Source organism: Hetaerina americana, unplaced genomic scaffold, assembly GCF_022747635.1.
Source record: "Hetaerina americana unplaced genomic scaffold, ioHetAmer1.1.p SCAF_4, whole genome shotgun sequence".
In the NCBI taxonomy this organism is placed as follows: domain Eukaryota; kingdom Metazoa; phylum Arthropoda; class Insecta; order Odonata; family Calopterygidae; genus Hetaerina; species Hetaerina americana.
Genome location: NW_027286985.1, coordinates 51,462,763 through 51,477,776, shown reverse-complemented (window position 1 = coordinate 51,477,776; position 15,014 = coordinate 51,462,763). Strand labels below are relative to the sequence as shown.

Here is a 15,014-nt window from a genome sequence, read left to right as displayed (position 1 = left end):
CAAATGTCGAAAAGGCAGAGGTTACCCGAAAAGTCTGAATGTTTTCATTAGAGATATACACTTTACAGAACGCCACGCATTCTAATCATCGACGATTCCAGCAAAAGATAGCGAAGGAAGCCTTTACTAACATCGCTCGAGGGAACTTAAAACTTATATTTAAGCAATACGTCATGTTTTCTCTTGAAACCAGTGATCGGTCGGCCGGTGGACAAATTGACTGGTCGCCGACAACCTTCAAACGTCGATGGCAGGAAACCCGACGGCCCAGGTGGTGCCCATCAGATAATTGCCTCTCGCCCCCTCTATTAACCGACTCCCGGGGCCAACCGAGCGTTCAACTCACCGAGCAAAATAGGATGGGACACGAGCCAATACCTGTCAGAAAATCCCCAAGGTCGCGTTTGGGAAGAGTTCACGTGCTCCTTCTACGCATTTGCGTTAACATCGAAAAGAGACAAGTCTCCTCCTCAGACGTTGACCTTTGTTCTGCGTTGGTGAAAAAGAAACTCGCTCAAAGCTTTGTGTTCCCCCTCTCTTAGACATAGACGTTGGTCGAGTTGACGAGGGATGGGAGACCAGAAAGGGTGCCTTTGCAAAGGACATTCGCGAGTCAACCGAGAATATTAAACTCTCGAGGATCCCAGAGGTCAACGCCTCTTCCGAAATCGGGCCTAATGACGTCTTAAAAGTGCCCACCCACCTTCTCTGGGCCGCCTCCGCGTGACGTGGTCCAATGAGGAAACAATAATACCGAAGGAATCCTCAAGCAACCTTTATCTAGAGTGCGTTCCGCTGGAGCTGCTGTTTGCCTAGGAAATTTTTTCGAGGGAAATGGACTAGGTAGCCAGAGTGAAAAACAGTGACCACACATCAATATTGCAAGAAGTTCTTCTTATTTCAACCTCCATGCATGGGAGGTTTAAATAAGTTCTTTCAATATTTATGTGTGGTCACAAAATTTTTCTCTCACTACCAAGTACTGTTACGTGGAAATCTCCTATGCTGTCGCGAACTCTCGGAATACAAAAAAACATGAAATATGTAAAAATCGTCCGCAAGAAAAGTATACTTGATAAAGTTTTATCGGCGGGTTTTTACTTCCGCAAACTCCCAGTTGGGAATGTCCGGCATTCGATTCATGCGTGTGGGATATAATCGTGAGAATAGCTACTCGGTGGTACGATTTTCCTCTTCTTCCTAAATCCTGGAAATATCTTTTTACTCATCTGAGTGTTTACTCGTGAAGTAGGTAATCCAGCTATTTGGATTCATCCATTTTCCTCTACCTCACCTTATAAATTTTTCTATTCTATATGTATGCATACGAAGTCTGTTCCAAAAGCAGAATGACGTTTTTTCGTGGATAGACGGGCAGACGGGAGGCGGTTTCTCTAGCTGGTTCAAGGGAGGGGAGTATCAAGAAAGGCTGGAAGCCGGTGGCAGTTGGCTCCCAGCCTTTGCGGGGTGCGGATCGTTTTTTTGCGAAACCTCTACAACGTGACCTCTATACGCTCCGTCACGAACAGGTTATGGGAAAATCAGTATGTAATAAAATTTTGCGTGAAACTGGGTATACAGGGAAGAGAATCATGACGTGCTCAAGGCAGTTTACGGTGATAACTTGATGGGTAAATCGGGTGCTTTTGAGTGGCACAAGTTGTTTCGGGAGGGTAGAGAATATGTTAAAGATGCCGAACGTTCACGATGCCCTTCAACCTCAAAGAGTGAATGCTTTGTTGAACAGGGATCGCAGATTAAGTGTTCGCATGGTTTCTGTTGAACTTGGCAACCCTAAGAGTGATGCGCAGCGACTTGTGACCAAAAACATGGATATGAGAAAGATGTGTGCGAAGTTGGAGCCGCAAGTGCTTTCTTACGAACTAAAGGAAACTCGCACACGGATCTGCCAAGAGCTTCTCGAACACGTGAGTGAAGATCCAAATTTTTTAGACAATGCCCCACCAGTCTACTTTTTCCTCCCCCGCCTCAATCCGTAAAGGATGTCACCACCACTCGGCGGAAGCGTTACAACAGGCCGTGACGAGGGAACTTGGCAGCATTACGGGCGCCGCCTTCCACAAGGCATACAAGGCGTGAAAAACACGCTGGCCGCGGTGTGTGGACACACAAGGGCGCTACTTCGAAGACTTAACAGTGAATGCCTCAATTTTGGCAATGCATTTTTTTATCCGACTCATTTCTACTACTTTTGGGACAAACCTTGTATGGTGGCCTCTAATATTGAAAATAATCACGATCTATCTGAACATATCCATTACTCGATAGAATCGATACAAATATGTTCTTACATAAAGGATCCATTTTAGAGCACTTAAAAACGCACATTTGTTTCCGTTCATAAACACAAAGAAAAATACTAAATGAAACATGTTATATATTCGAGTCAATTACGACTACACGTCGATGCTACTAAATAAACGCTTTTAACCTGACTCTACACAGAAGTAAGAGTACTTGAGTAACTTTCAAAAGAACAATAAAAACAAGGTGAGAATGTACATCACCAAAGTGAAGTTTATAATCCTAATATAGAAATAAATGACTTCTCAAATCAAGTAAGAATAAAATTCATGACGCGCGGTATGACTTGATGATAAAATCACATTTCCTTCTTCGCACCTACACTATTTCCTAAATGCGAAGAGAGAAAGGTTCTCGGGGACTACTAATAGATAGGGGAAATGTCCTTTCCTCACGATTTCAATCCCTCACTTCATTTCAGACACAACTGCCAAAGTGAAATTACGGTTATGCGCCAAAAGACGTTCTCGCTAAGTCGCTAATTCCATATTTACATTTGCGGATGACGCACCATCCACGGGACGGAAAAGAATGAGGTCAAATCCAACAGATCGAATTCGAGCGACGACGAAACAAAAGACGGCACAAGGACGACAATAGCAGTGTAACCGAACAGGCGAATTCCTCAGCCCTCACGAAACACCGTCCATAAAAACCGTTATCGTTTAATTCACCATAACAGCTAGGGCATTTTAAGAGCATATATTCAAAGACAATAGAGTGATTTCCTGGACATTAATGCAGCTTCGCACTTCGGAAAAGTGTTTGTCGTTCTAAGAACTTCCAAAGAGTACTAGCAATGCAGTTTTGGGAGCTTCCACGGTTCGATGGTCAGACAACACCTAGTCTTAGTATGTAAGTCAACACAGGGTGTAAGCGGGATTCTAAAAGCAGAACAATGACAAATGTTCGGAAATATAATATTAAAAACTAATCTTTTTGAAAGACAAGAGAGATTTTTCCAAGGCATTTCTTCGAAAAAGGGTTAAAAAATTCTATATCTTCCAACAACACTATCTTGATCAACGTGTGAAGAAATTGGAGAGGACATGCTTTAATAAATTGCCGATAAAAGGGAAACACTTAAAGCTGCCTGTAAAAGTGAAATTATTTATGATGTGAATGACAAGACAAAAAGCGACATCTATAACAAGAATACCTGTTTTCATTCAGACTAGTATTACAAATTGTTTTGCTCCTTCCCTAATCATTTTCGGAAAAGGACAAGCAGAGAAGTCCCATTTCGAGTTACCTCACGGATTTAATCACTTTCACAAACTTTCTTCAAACTTCCCTCGACTTCCATATTTCTTCCGCCTGTCACAATAGTCTATTAAAAATATGAATAACGGAAATGATATCATGACTTTGGGCCCATGAATTGTAATGACCCAGGTCCATGAACTAAAAATAGAGAAAATTAACCACGCTATCATTCTGATTCTAAGAGGAATTCAAATTCTTCCTAATTGCCAACCGAACATGCAAGTGGAATTCTCCAGTTAAATATCCAGGAGGGTGAGAATTCTGGCCCTAATATCGAATGGTGAAAACTTCATTGTTTTTGCTCTAAAGCCTTACATTGCACGAAATGTGAATCAATTGCTAACTCTTAACTGATAACCGAGGCTCCAAAATCCTGTCTATAAATAACTAATGTGAAAGTTATTATTCCCTGAATCGGTCACACACGTGGCTTGCGCGCGTAAAATGCCCCCGTGCTTGGGCCTAAAGGAGAAAAGAAAGAGTGGGCGAGGTTACAAAAGTTGGCCACCTTGGCCCTGAATCGTTCGAGGAAAATATCGCCCTGCGATAGGCCTCGCACCTCGCTTGCGAAGGTGCGAGGCCTCGCTCAACCTGAGGGAGAAAATTTCCCTGCTTCAATTCGAATTACATATTCGCGAGAGATTGCGATTTGATAATTCCACGAAAGTCGCATGACCACTTTCCCGCGGTTGACCCGTATCACGTTCACGTGGATCGCGAGTTAGCAAATTTGGTCGCGCAGGCCCGACTTCGGTTATGAGCACAATGGTAGGAGCACTCGGCCTCATGTATGACCTACGGAGTAGAGAAATAAATTGACCCATCAAGGTAGACTCCAGGAATTACGACAGAAAAAAAGTCAAAACCGGGCGGAAAATGCATGAATAAATCAAAAGCATCAATGTTGTATTAACTATTGAAGTTACTTCTCAATATTGATTAAACATTATTCAACCATATTACGACAATATATATATCATTTTAACAGTCTACCCTTGTCCGTATGCGCGAGAGTATGCGAGTATGAAGATATACACATCGACCAGATTATCATGCTTCCTCAAATCGTTCAATTTCAAGGGAAAATCAAGTAAAGATGATTAATTGCGTTGTCTAGTGCTAGTACATCGTCATAAATGTCACCGTGGTCGAAGATGACTTATGATAACTACGTACAACAATTTAGTTGAAGGGATCCTTCATTTCATCCCACAGTTGACCTATGAACCGTAGGCACCACCTTCTGTCCTTTTCATTTCCTTCCAACCCAGTCATCATCTAGAAGTCTAGTAAAGGCGTGACCAAGCCCCTAAAAGATTTTAAAGCAACCGCAAATGTAACATGAATTTACTCAGCCCAAAAATAAAGTCAAATGACTTTTCACTCTTAAGTTGAACTTCCTTACCAGATCACATAAGTAAGCTCGACGCACAGTGATAAAAGAATAATTCCATGATTTTGTCCATTAAAGCACTACCATAATTCCCGGAGCATTTCTTTCTTTTAAAGAGGCATGTTCCAACTCTTGCGCCGAAGTAGTGGCTCTTATGGGATCAGAGTCGCCTTCGATTCCATTCATGGCTGATGAATTGAGTATTACAGTCAAATAGAAACTGAGGAGTGGGTGGCGCCCAGCACCATTTAATTCCTAGGACATCAAATCAACACTACGGACGGAGGGAAAGGCGAATCCCACGACACTAGCAAATACTTTCCATCCATTCCTAACTTCACTCGAACAGGACAAACAGTTTTAAGGCCTCTCCTGTGAAATTCAATGAATCGCAAAGAGAGCATTGTGTGCGAGCAAAGACCATTAGAATTCTCCTATTACCATTAGCGGTGCAAACAATGATTCCGCAGCATTTTTAGGCTTTACGTCTCCCATAACCTCCGCTTCCCTCCGGAAAGCGAGACCATTTTAATGAATGGAAGCCATTATTTCCCCCCCCCACATCAGCAGTCGAGCGCTCGCTTACTTCCTACCCTTTCGACTTCCGCCCTGTCCCAGACGGCGCCCCGCCCCCCACGGGAAGGGTCCCGGATGCTGCCAATAGTAAGAAAGGGACTCCTTACTAGTACGTGTATGACTAGCAGCAAAAGGGAACAGGAAGGCGGCTGAGGGAACTGTTCGTTTATTACACCGATTCCATGCACCTACCCTTCAAGAGAACAAAACCATTGTTCTCCAAATAACTCCTTTGGGAAATGGTGTATATAATCTAAATAAAGTGCGAGACAAACACGGCTCACAAGTTTCATAAACAACAATGCGAGGTTAATGCCGATAAGTCAACAATGGCCTGCTTTCACCGAATGCAGTCTATGCGAAATTCAAACCCGTCCGATAGGTCAATTTCTTCTTATGCCTACTCTGTCTGATGAGATACCGAAGCTGACGATCAAATATCACCAGCAATAAATTCAACTGAAACGGGTGTTACTTTGCACAAGGTTACGATGAACCCTCAGTGTCATTTTCCAAGTGCATACAAACAATAAGGATTAAGAGTTAACGAGAATGAAAAGTTTTGTACTACCGAAAAATAGTGATGATATGCACAAAATACGGGGAAATCCATAATGGGGGGCGGGGGGTGAAATATCAATGAAACCTCGTCGCCTCAACTACTAACACTACCGATGAAGATTCCTCAGTAGTCATTACCTTCCCTTTCTCTCCTTAATTTTTATACGGTGATTTCATCAACATCAGTATTTCAAAACTAGGATTGGTTTACTGCAGGTCATAGCCTTCAATTCTACTAAATTTGAATGTAAGGCAAGGCTGCATATTCAAGGGAGAATAATGTGGTGGTTTCCCATTGCCTTCCACATCGCAGTACTGTGCCCGATACCATGAACTTAGCTCACGATTTCATGTCGTTGCTGTTAATTATAGGTGAACTGATGGCATAACTAGTCATAGAGCATCTGAAAGTTTTGAGAACGAAATAATTATGAGATAAATATCAAGGTAGCCACGCCTTTCCATGTCTCCTCACACAGGCGCCCCAGCTCGTGACAAGACGATCGTTTAATGAGTTCCAATACTAGTCATACAAATAGAAAAATTACAATAATAACGTGAATTATTCACTTCCCAAAACTTGATCAACAAAGAGCTTGGATGAAGATGCTGCCTGAGGACGACAGAAAAAAACCGAAGTATTCAAGGTGAGGGTTGGGGTGATAGGTGAAGGTAGAGCTCACTAAGTATTAAAAGCCCATAGTTATGTGAAATTCACAAATCAGGGTGTTCCTTTCGCACTAAATTAAAAATACAACGAAGAAGCTTCCTCGTTAATCATTAACTTTCCTTTTCTCCTAAATGCCCAAACGGATTCGCTTCGTCCCGTTGACAGAGATCAAGGGAATCTATGAGAAGACATGTCATATACACGTTATATAAACCCGAGACTTGCGGCTGAGCTGACGTTGACACGCCGGGATACACAAACGTTCGAAATTTACAAGAGCAGCAGTATTAATTCTGATAAACGAAGAGTGAAGCGCATGAAAAAGGCCAGATCCGCGGAAATTCCAACGCCGAACCAAGCGAGGTATTTGCGGAAATAGCAAGGTATGCTGAGCCAATACGTACGCACACAATCGGCGAAAAGTAAAAAAAAAAGTTGCCACTATCAGACTCCCAAACGACAAGACAAATTGCCTCGCCTGACCTTTCGGCACGGACACCCGGGAAACCATTTTACAACTCCCGCCTAGTGACGTGGCAACCGTGCAAACTTTCTCGCCGAAAAACACACGCCGCCCCCCTCCCCCCCTATCATCCCTCAAACCATTCATCCTGTCGGATACACTCCTTACGTTCGTGAGGAAAAGAGAGACGACACGAGACGGATGTCCTTTTAAGTGTCCTTAAGTTAATTCGACGGAGACCGTTCGAATAAGACCGGATCGTACGCCCTGTCTCTCTCGTAGAAGACGGGAGGAAAAGACGGCCACGCAGGCCCAAGCCGCCCGGCGGGAGAGCCTCCGTCGCCTCTCGCATTCCAGAGGCGAACGGTACTTCCTATAGCCATTCCCCACCCCTTTTCCCACCTCTATGCGCGCCCTCCCCCTCGACCCGTACTTCACCCCTTTTCTCCAGTCCCCCGGTCCACCCGTGCCAACGCCACCCGCCTCCTCTCCACTCACCCCTCGCCAAAAACCATCCTTCAACCCCATCGCCTATTTACGCTCCTCCCGCACCCCCAAAAACCTTCTCTCATAGTTTTCGCGCTCCCCCCTCCACCACACACAGACACAACTCCCGCGGAAACCACGCAAACAATTTTCCTCTCTCGGCTTCATCGCAACCAGGCGATCTCGGGCACGGTAGTCCACCGCTGTTTCAAGCGGTCTCGGGGGACGCTGCGAGTTTTACGTTCGTCCCGCTCATACGTGAGTTTGTTTATTTTTTCCGCAGCCGTTCCGAGAGGCGGATCTCCACCCCACCCCCATCCCCACTCATTCTCCCCTCACACCCCCCTCATCTTTCTCCGAGGGCTGTTTTATTGAACCTTCCCCATCTCCCCCCCCCCAACACTCCCTCTCTCGGTCATGAGAATACATCCTCCGCGTTCGCTCATACGCCCCCGCTCCCCGTCGCAGACTCCCTCACTCCAGTGCCCTTTAAGATACTTCCAGCGTACTCCTCCCCCTCCGAAACCATGCACGCACACATACACGCTAAAAGAAGTCTCTCGAGGATCACCGTCGAAAAAGCGCTCGAGATGAGCATACTAAAAGAGCCTCGTCGACTGCCGGTTGACCTTGAGAGGGAGCCCCTTCCTCGTCCTCTGCGCGGGGTACTGGAAGGTTTGGAAAGGTGATGAAGGAGTTTATTTTGGTGGCAGATTTCAATTTTGATCAAAACGGCAAAGTGTAGTTTTTGGTGGTTTCGATGCCTGGACTCTCAACTGAATGCAAAAGTTTAGCTGTCCTCGATGGTAATTCTTGAGATATTTGCAACTCTAGACGAAAAAAATGAATTCAACACCTCAAGGACAGTTTTTTTCCAAATAAAACATATGGAACAAAAAAAAGACTCTCCCCAATATTTATTCCCGAGTGCATCTTTTAAACTAAAAGTCAACGTGTGTTTTTTGTTATTGTCCACTCCATCTTCATCATCAAAAATTGTTTATTTCTGTGTTTTCCTAGAACCACGACAAGAACGGTTTTGTTTTGCTTTGTCCAACTTCCATTCCTCGGTTCATCACCATGATGGGGAAATATGATTGCCGAGTTCGACATGGGAAAGGGTGGGGTCGCAGGAAGTGTGGCGTCACCCAGAAGGCACACGAATTGTTCTCGATAAACACGACCTAAACCAATAAAAGGAGAGCCTCTCTCTTACTCCAGCCAGCGTATAAGGGGACCACCTATAGTCAACTGCACAGTTGGCAGGATTACTTTTTGATGATGGACGGAAATTCAGCAGCCAAAGGATAGGATAAGAAGAAGATCGGGGCTCGAAAATTCGTTATAAAGGGAGATGTGAGAGGGTGGGGAAGAAGAAAGGATGACATTGAAGAGACTCGGACGAAGGAGTGACAAACGTGAAATTATTCATTCCGCGCCATTCCATTTCCCTCACTATTTTACGCCATATGAATGTAGAAAGAAAGTAAAACAAAGAACGAATCCAATCACTGAAAACTGATCAAGCATTCTCGTCATTTTAAATGGCTATACGTACATATACAACAAAAATAAATAGTACGAGGTGCAGAAGTAAGAGGGAAAACAAGGCTTTCTCTCAATTACGGATGAGACCCCAGTATGCTAAATTTTCCCATCGACAAACTCGCCTCTTAACTATGCGACGGGGGTTCACCGAAGGAATCATACCAAATGTGAAGAATAATACCTTCGTAATTACTTATTACTATCCACAGACCATGAATATTAGATACTACAGAGAAAGAAATGCATGAAGGATGTAAACATAATAAAACAGAAAATACAAAAGAAAATTACTATGTAAATAGTCGCACTTTCTGGTGTACGGGCAGTTATGTTTACAGGGCAGTTATAGACAGTTATGTCTGAAGTGATTATGTGAGAGTTACGGAACTTAAACTTGATTGAATTTTACGTGGTTATATTTAAGGCAGTCTCCAGCCTCCAGCATTAATGAACATTTCCCGTTTAAATGCTAGTCCGATGTAAAGGTCGAATGTAGTAGTAGTTTTTAGGGGAGGCGACCGACAACTGAGGTCATTTGCGCCATAGGGGATGGACAGGAAAGGATGAAGGGTGGAGAGAAACCCGGCGTCGGCATTAGCCTACTCTTTACGAAACGCGCCCGCAGTTTAACGTCCCATCCGACGGACGGCGTACTCAGTCAAAGTGCCCTCCACAAAGCACCTCAAGTAGGGTTCGAGATACCACTGAAAAATATTCAACACCGCCGGGATTTGAACCCGCGCCCTCTGGGTGGGAAGCCAGTACGTTAGCCCCCGTACCATGTAAAGGTCGAAGTGCAGTTTTCGGACTAATACAAAATAAATAAATAAACAGTTCGGTTAGTAAAGCAAAACAGCTCTTAAATGGTACATAAAATGAAAGAAAACGTAAGTCGGATAGAATAATAACTATTCATGCTAATGCACCGTTACCACTAGCTTGGCGCATCATGGTAAACAATTGGTTATTGTTCGTAACTTAGAAAAGAGAATATTTTTAAAACTTCAACGATAACTGAGCAACGTACAATTTTCTAGTCCATCGCAACGGGCTACCTGGCTCTTGAATAAAATAGGATTTAATGTTTGGGAAGAAATTGCTTATCTCAATGTTCCTCAAACTTATATGTCTTATGAAAATGTTTGTAAACAAAAGCTGAATATGTTCGAAACACCTGTGACCCAAGAACCCATTCGTCCATGGAAAACGAACGCCACACGGTAAGCGCTCTTCTCGAGCTTTGTAATGACTTATGCACACGTGCTGCTACCCTAGTTATGGACTTGGGAAATCATTACGACTGACCAATTCTAATTCTATATTTTATCATCTTCTGTTACTTGACAGGAATAGTTGCGAAGCTATACCACATATGAGTTTCATTTTACGCAATCAAATTTTACTGCAAAATGTTTGATGGTGTACCAGTGCACCATGACGAACGTGCAAAACGCATGCGCTCGAATGATTCCGAAAAATATACTCGTGCGGAGCCAGACATATGCTTTAAATAACAAAAGACAAACCACAAGTTAAATTTACGTTCTCGACGACGGAGCTTTTATTAAATTACTAATTACCACGACTTGTGATGTTAATATAATATCAAAATTCCAAGACGATACCAACAGGGGAGAGAAGAAGATCCCGTGGATCGGTGATTGTTGCCCGCACATTCAAACAAAACTAGAGTTATAAGTAAAAAACTAACCACAGTTACCAATGCAAAGGTTGGTTTGATTTGTGGGCTCGCCTATTATTAATCCCAACGTCGTGCGGAATTCACACATAAGGATGGGGGTTCCTGTCAGTCAAGCCGGTTCCTTTCCCTGTCTAATTGCCCGGCAAGATCTGGTATCACAAAAACCACACCTCGCACGAAGCTGAGGCGTGCCAGGGAATCGAATCCGGGTCCTTCGGTCAGTAGTCTAACGCTCTACCCACTGGAAGACCACGCACAGAGAGTTTTGAAAATGAGAACTTACTACACTGACGACAATATATGCAAAATTTTGACTAAATAGACAACATTCGAGAAGCTTTCTTATTCTAACACTCGAACTCCTAAAGTGAACCACACCGATATTTCAGGCAGTGTGATTAACATGATATTTTTCAATCAAGCCTAAAGATTTCAGCAAAATGTTTTTGCATCCGAGAATCCTCTATCTCATTTCAAAATAATCCCTCCTCAAAACGTTTCGTAAAAAAGACACCGACTATGTCTAAGTTTCCCATAACTTCTTTCAGATAATATTATACTACAAAACGGAGCACATTTTTCTACGTCGTAGTCGTTGACAGCGAAAAACCGATGAACCCCACCGCTTCCTCCAACAGGTGGTTTATTCACAGATATTCCAATATAACTGTACTTGGAGGGTGCCCGATGACTTAAAAAGATTAAGATGCGATCAGCATGCACTGCGAGATTTTGACTGAGTTTTGAGTTCCGTTTGTTTAGAAAGACGGCCAAGATAAACGGATTTCTGTCTTCACACCTATACTTCCGTATTTTCGAAACGGTAAAGTGCCACTTCGTTGCTAAGCAACAGAAAGCCATCGCTAAAATGTTCACGAGGAATTGAGATAGCGAACCGTAATCATCTCGTTGATAAGAAGTTGATGAACGCTAAACTTAAATTAACTTGCACACAGAGTTTCACCTAATTGTAAATCTGGTGTAATTAATTACATTACTAAAGCGATGCCTTCCTCCTCCGACAAGCCTTTCTGCTTAGCATATATGCTGCAATCATTGTAGTAATTAGTATGACGACTATGTATAAATAAACCAGATTAAACCTGTCCAAAGAGAATGATAAACTGCATTCTATATTCTTTACGCATTAGTACCATTCTTTAATAGCATCCTTAAAGTACTGTCATATAAATTGGATAGCGCAATAAGGATCTGAAGCTATTTACTTCAAATGTAGAGAACAATACTAATTCCGGGAATAGTCGAGTTCAGTAAAGTAATGCATGAAACAATGCTCCCGTGCACTAGGCTTTTGCTATACGTAAGTACGTATGTGTCTTAATGGACACTGAGAAAGTAGCTTACCTTACAAACAATTAGACACATTACATGCATACTGACGAGGTGATTTCAGAGAAAATTATTACTATAACCGTAATTAATATCGAGAAAGATTTGTTTTCACTACTAACCTTTCTTAGCATTCTTTTGCTTCAAATTAGGTAAATTTTAATTGGCTAACGGAAGAGCCAAACTGTTTTTCTCACCCCTTCACAGAATATGCGCGGAAGACTCCGGACCATATTTGCTACAGTAAACATCAAAGGTCCCTATGCAACAATAACATGTTTTATAACACAATGCAAAAGCACCTCTGCGAACGTACCTCTCAAATATGCGAAATGAAGTGCACGCCCAAGTCGTTAATTTTAAATTCGCGAACCTTAACCGCAAATTTAAGGAATTCACGTGAAGGGCAAAAGTAGAACACTTACGTTTTATCTCTCTGGAGCAGGGCCGAAATTGAATTCCACGGTTGGTGTATGTTGCGGCTGGATGGCTGCCGCGCTCGCTTGAACCGGCTATTACACGCCAAGTGGAGGGATTCAAAACAACACAAAATCACGACACCCATCCGAAAGGCATTGGTCGATCTTTATGTATCTGCAATGTTAACTAACTCACAACCACGCCACTTCAAATCACTAATGACTTTCCAAATAGACAACGTTTCCTAATGATAACACTTCAAAACCCGGAGTATTTTGTCCATGCAAGGGTTTATGAAACAGTATTGATGTTAAATCCTTTCCACAATCTAATACTACACTGAAGAATCGACAATCGCTAATGTTACCCAACACACGACGGGACGACAGCACACACAACCTCTTCGAGGGTAAATGATCAAGTCAGTCAGCTGTGAACGTAGAGATACGCATGGCAGTCAATTGAGTTCGCCCAAACTTCGGCTACATTCGTGTCTTTCCGAAGTGTAACCCGAACGCCGAACCCGAACGCCGAACCCGAGCGCCGCGCTCCTACGAAATGGCCGGGAATGACGGGAAGGAAGTGACGGAAGCAGACCTTCCTCTAATCTTGTGCTATTTATGTGGCAATTTCAAAGTAACAGATCGGCGTGTTCAGATATTAATGAGACAATTTAAAAATTAAATGAATAACATTTGCAAAATGTTATCTCTTGGACAGCTTCAATTCAATAAATATACTGATCCGAGTATTAAGATTTGTTTATGGATTCTTTAATGCATCCAGTTTCAATAGTTTAAAATCGTTAATATTTACTCAAATGAACTGGGCTCTTGACCCCATCAGGAATGGAGCATACTATAGATTTTCGGGTTATGCCAACAAATTTAATGGGAAAATTTAGTAGAAGAAAAATAATTACCACGGATAAAAAGAGTAACACCATTGGCACAAAGTACACAAATAAAAAAATAGTCATTTCCTAGGTAAAATCAGATAAATGCTGTTTAATTTCTTCATACATGGTCATCCACTCAACACAACGGTCCACCAATTATGCGTGTTTCAAAAAGTGCTCGTCCATATCTCCTAAACGAAAACATCTTATTTAAACTCGAGGCATGTAATAAGTGCTACATCCCCCAATGCATGATGTAGTCAGAACTTATGCTCTTCAACTAGTTTAGGATCCAGAGTACTCCATTCGTGACATCAGTTCACATTTCAATCAAATTCCTCGAAGTACCCGACTATACCTCCTAACCCAGAATATTCATTACCCTGAAAGTCATACAGTGCACTATTTCTATGGTTCCCTCTTTCAACTATCTTAAAGTGTTATCATTAAGTACTTACCTTTCGATGGATTGGCATTTTTGCTCCAACTGCATCCCACATCTTTTTCGTTGTCAGAGCTTTTTCAGTTCCTTCACAACACACTGTCTTCTTTTTCTATTTCATAGGATTCAACCTGATAGTCAATTTAAACTTTTCCATTCGTAAGTCGTGGGCCGAGTTTAGTGAAATGTATTTAATGCATTTCCTTAATTTTAAATTTAATTTCTCTCTTGCGTATGTTGCGTTAATAATGCACAATTTTCTTCAGTGTTACATTCAAGTTCATTTCCTTTACACATATCTTCCTCATATGTGTATATTTATTTTATAGCTATTTCTGTAAAAGAAGAAAAACAGTATACATTTACAGTATACATTAAACAGTATAAATGTACTCTTAGTATAATGAACTGGGCATCCTTTGGAACTGAGAATCCCGTTCTGCATAACATTTGGAGGAGTTATTCACCAGCTAGGACTTAATGCTACATTTTCAATACCATTCTTCAAAGATTTCTAGTGGCAGTTTTCTGCATTACCCCAAAATGTCCAACTCCTTTGTGAAAACAGTGTCAAGCCCACCCATTTGAAAATTTTTTTATTTGAAATTAAAAATTACAGGCAGTTGTTAGCGCAAAAAAATTAGCAGGTAGAGAAATCTCAACAAATGTCACAGATTTCCTCCATTCGATATACATTGAACAGCGCAGGTGATAATACACATTCTGTCATATTCCTCTTTCTAACACTGCCCATCCCAACTCTCCATCCATCACTCACACCTGAGCGATATTATACATGTACAGGTTGGGGATAAGCCTCCTATCCCTGCAAGATACTTCTATTTTCTGCAAAATATTCATCGATTCTACTAAATTCACTCTATCAAATGACTTTTTAAAACTACTAACCAGAC

General features: G+C 42.2%; 1 protein-coding gene across 3 annotated transcripts in view; it reads right to left on the bottom strand.

Annotated features, from left to right (window-relative positions):
• Exn (Ephexin) overlaps positions 1-14,184 on the bottom strand; it is a 218,176-nt gene extending 203,992 nt beyond the window's left edge. For 2 of the 3 annotated variants that reach the window (XM_071589975.1, XM_071589977.1), the window contains exon 1: positions 12,766-13,143. The gene's annotated coding sequence lies outside the window, so the exon portion shown is untranslated. Of the gene's footprint in view, positions 1-12,765; positions 13,144-14,116 lie in introns of those variants that run through there. The other variant, XM_071589976.1, reaches the window with a different exon arrangement.
• Between the last annotated feature and the right edge of the window lie 830 nt (positions 14,185-15,014).